The sequence below is a fragment of the Elephantulus edwardii genome, unplaced genomic scaffold, assembly GCF_000299155.1.
Source record: "Elephantulus edwardii isolate Elephantulus edwardi_28Jun2011 unplaced genomic scaffold, EleEdw1.0 scaffold00225, whole genome shotgun sequence".
Classification (NCBI taxonomy): Eukaryota; Metazoa; Chordata; class Mammalia; order Macroscelidea; family Macroscelididae; genus Elephantulus; species Elephantulus edwardii.
In genome coordinates this window covers 3,945,255-3,949,930 of record NW_006399975.1, presented here as the reverse complement: position 1 = coordinate 3,949,930, position 4,676 = coordinate 3,945,255, and the positions used below count along the sequence as shown (strand labels likewise).

At 37.4% G+C, this 4,676-nt stretch overlaps 1 pseudogene; it reads left to right on the top strand.

The window, feature by feature from the left end:
• LOC102864408 overlaps nt 1-1,064 on the top strand; it is a 2,538-nt pseudogene extending 1,474 nt beyond the window's left edge.
• Nucleotides 1,065-4,676: the final 3,612 nt, after the last annotated feature.

Genomic DNA, 4,676 nt, shown 5'->3' with positions numbered 1-4,676 from the left:
AGAGAATGGTGCAGCAATGAAGGAGTGAAAGCCCAGAATCCCTGTGAATGTTCATTGAAACTAATAAAATTTAATAATAATTTAAAAAAAGACAAAAAAAAGATCTGAATATCACAATTAACTGGCATAACCTGATTATAGAACACTCCATCCAAAACCAGAAAAATATACATTTTTCCCTATAGCATACTGAACATTAACAATGCATATCCTCAGTCACTAAAAAATAACTGAAAAATAACTGAAAACAATTTCAATCCTACAGACTTTATTCTTTAATAATGGAATCAAATAGGACATTCCAAGTAAATTAAAGAAACATTTTCAAGTGAGTAAAAACAATACAAAATTTGTTAAAGAAAATTTTGTAGCATTAAGTTAAATGAAGATATTAAAAGAATAACTTAAATTTATAATAATTAAAGCCCAGATTCAGAATATTACAAACTCACCTATGTTCATGGAGAAAGTTTCCTTGGAGCCATCAATAACATACAATGTCAGAGAACTGAATTCAGTCAGCCTAGTTGGAGAATGCATATGTACATTTGATCCAAGAACATACAACCAATGAATACAAGCCAGTACTTCAGCTGACTAAAGCGAAGAAAGAGTTTGCAAAAAAGCAGGAGTAACAGTCATTGGAAAATTGGATATTGTGTGGCAAACAAATCTAGATGAAAGAGGAAGGTTACAGACCTGCCAGCTGCACGTTATAGAGATGTTAGATGATACATGAACCTAGAAAAACCTTTTCATATGATCTGTAAAATAACAAACTGCAGCAGAGAAAGGACCTTGGATGTGGTTTTGGAAATGTGCAATACCTATTCAATCTGCTGGTGTGGCATCTCAGGAAGGCAGCTTGGAAAACTATGTTCAAGTTCCTCACTCTGCCCTTACTCTACTGTCTTCAGTACAATGACTGTAAAACATTTCTGACTTAAAGACTCACAGATACTTTCTTAACAAGAATATACGAACATGCTGAAATCACATAGGCCTGTGTAGTATCATCAGTTAAGATGAAAAATAAAAGACACTTTCACATGTTATACTTTTAATTTCATTTTGTAGAGCCATTTTCTATATTTTCAGCTTTATAAATTGATAAAAAATATGTACTTACATGTCTTTCCTGTATAATTGAGTTTTTTAAAGTAGCAAATATTTGTTTTGCAAAGAAACAAAATTATAATAATTAGAAAAAGAAGAGAACATTAAACCCAAAGCAAACAGAGGAAAATAATATAGATAAAAACAGAATTCATTGATACTTAGACCAGAAACAATAAGAGAAAAATGAATTATATCAATGCTAGTTTTTTAGAAGATCATTGTTGTTGTTAGGTGCCGTCCAGTTGAGTACGACTCATAGCAACTCTAAGAACAAAAGATCTGAATCCGGTTCTATCCTACACCATATCACACTTCCTAACACACAAAAGCTCATTTTAGCAATCACTGTGCCAGTCTGCCTGGTTGAGGGTCTTCCTTTCCTTCGCCAACTCTCCACTCTCTCCAGCATCATGTCATTCTATAAAACATAGCCAGTCTCTCCCAGCAAAGTGTCCAAAGTGTATGGGGCAAAGCCCGATCATTCTTTTTTTTTTTCCTTTTTTCTCTTTTTTGAACTTCATCGTTCTTGCCTCCAAAGAGCACTCTGTCTGCACTCTCTCCAAGATATCTGTTTGCTTGACAGGCTGTATATGAGATTTTCAGTGCTCTTCTCCAACACCATAGCTTAAAGGTATCATTTCTTCTGTCATCCTTATTCATTGTCCAGGTCTCAGATGCATAGCAAGTAATTGAAAAGACTATGATCTGAATCAAATGCACCTTAGTCTTCAAACAGACATCATTACTCTTTAATACTTTTTTAGATGATTCATAAATTAAATAAATCTCTACCAAGACTGAATAAGTACTATATCTGACCAAGATGAGATGCATTATCTGTATAAGAAATGAAATGGGGAAGAGGGCAGGGTGGGAAGAAATGAAATAGAGATCTACATTTCTACAGCCATTAATGAATAATAAGAGGGCCTTAAAACAACTACATGCTCAAAAATTCAGCATGTCAATTGAAATTGACATGCTGCATTTCTCATCTGAGAAACTGAGTTTCTCATATGAGTTTCTCATCTGCTCCTTTGGGGGTAAAATGCTTGTCTATCAGATATAGTTCTAAAGCTGAACATCCAAATTAAAACAGACTAGGAAGAAGGATTGGCCAACCACTTGTGAAATAACAAGCTTTCAAAAACCCTTTGTACAATAGAGCACATTTAGATTGCTGTTGTTATTAAGTGCTGTCAAGTGAGTAGAGAATGACTCATAACATGAACAAAAGACCTGAACTTGTGATATGATAAAGAGCAATGATGTCAGTCTAGAGAATAATGTGAGCATAATCCAGGCCACAGCCTTCACAATTACTTGCTATGGGTGACAGAAGAACTGATGACTTTGTGTTGTGATGCTGGAGAAGAGCATTGAACATACTTTCAACTGCCAGAAGAACAGACAAGTCTGTCATGGAGAGGGTGAAACCAAGTTGCTCCTTAAAGGTAAATATTTTGAAGTTCTGTTTCAGGTACTTTGAGCATGTTGCCACAAGAGACCAGTCCTTGGAGAAGAACCTCATTCTTGGAAGGGTGAAAGGACAGCACAGGAGAAGGAAACCTGAATGAGATGGATTGACACAGTAATTGGGGTAATGATAGATGTGTTGGAGATTGTGAGATTGATTCTGGATAGGGCAAGGTTTGGCGTTATTGTACATAGGGTCTCTATGAATTGTAGTCAACAGCACAAATCAACAACAATGAAGTAAAATTGGTTGATTTTGTCATTTAGTTCTTCTGCTTCTTTGCTGAGTTTCTTTTGAGAAAAGTCTGATGTTCAGTGTGTTGAAGTCTCTATTAATATTATGGTACTGTCTATTTCTTTCTTCAAGTTTGTTAACCATTCTTTTCCATATTTTTTAAGTCTCTCACCAGGGGAATGTATATCTGTGTTTCACTGACTACGCAAAGGCATTTGACCGTGTGAATCATAACAAACTGTGGCTGACTCTGAGAAGAATGGGAATACCAGAACACTTGATCGTGCTAACGTGAAACCTATACTTGAATCAAGAGGCAGTTGTCAGAACAAAGCAAGGAAACACTTCATGATTCAAAATTGGGAAGGGTGTATGCCAGGGATGTGTCCTGTCTCTATACCTTTTCAACCTGTATACAGAACAGATTATCCAAGATGCTGGACTCTGTGGGGTCAGAACTGGTGGAAGATCTATCAACAATATGCGTTATGCACATGACACAACCCTGCTTGCTTGAAACTCAGGAGGACCTGAAGCGCTTGCTGAAGAGGGTCAAGGACTGCAGCCTTCAATATGGATTGAGGCTCAATGTCAAGAAGACAAAGATTCTCACCACTGCACCAATTGGCAACATCAGGATGGATGGTGAAGAGATTGAGATTGTTCACAGCTTTAGTTTGCTTGGCTCCACAGTCAACACTCTTGGCACCAGTAGCCAGGAAATTAAAAGACGTATTGCAATGGGAAAGTCTGCTGTTAGGGACCTCTCCAAAGTACTGAAGAGCAATGGTGTCTCTCTGGAGACTAATATACATCTGATACAGGCCATGGTCTTTGCAATCACTTGTTAATCACTTGTTATGCATTAGAGAGTTGGACAATGACTAGGGAGGATAGAAGGAGAATTGGTGCCTTTGAGCTGTGGTGCTGGGGAAGAGTATTGAGGGTACCATGGACTGCTAAGAAAATGGATTTATCATGGAGATGATTAAACCAGGCAGCTCCTTGGAGGCAAGGATTCTGAGTCTTCATCTAACATACTTTGGATGTGTTCTAAGGAGGGACCAGTCCTTGGAGAGGGACATCATGCTTGGTAGGGTGGAGAGGCAGTGCAGGAGGGGGAGGCCCTCTATGAGGTAGATTGATTCAGTGACTGAGTAATAGGATGGGTGTATCAGAGACAGTGCAACCTGCATAGGACAGAGCAGAGTTGGGTCGCTATGAGTCACAAGTGACTCAATGGCATATAACAACAGCAACATTAGGTGTATAGATATGAAGGATATGTTCTCTCGATGAATTGTGTGTTTAATAATTCTGTTAGTGTCTTTCCTTGTTATGATGAATTTCATCCTGAAAGCTATTTTTTCAGAGGTATTTGCAATGGATTCCTATGGATAATATTTGCTTGGTATATTTTTCCCACTCTTTGATTTTTAGTCTATTTTTCTCCTGGTTTCTTAATTATCTTTTGTGGCCAACTGACTGGAAGAGATCTGTATTTGTTGCCATTTCAAAGAAAGGTGATTCCACAAAGTGTGGATATTATAGAAAAATATCATTAATATCACATGTGAGCAAGATTCTGCTGAAGATTATCCAAAAATGACTCGAACAGCACATCAACAGAGAACTATCAGAAGTGCAGGCTAGGGTTAGACAGGGTCATGGTACGAGGGATATTGTAGATAATGTTAGATGGATCTTGGCTGAAAGCAAGAACTACCAGAAGAATGTCTATCTTTGTTTCATTGATTATGCAAAGGCATTTGACTGTGTGGATCATAACAAACTGTGACCAACTCTGAGAAGAACTGGAATCCCAGAACACTTGAATGTGTGAATA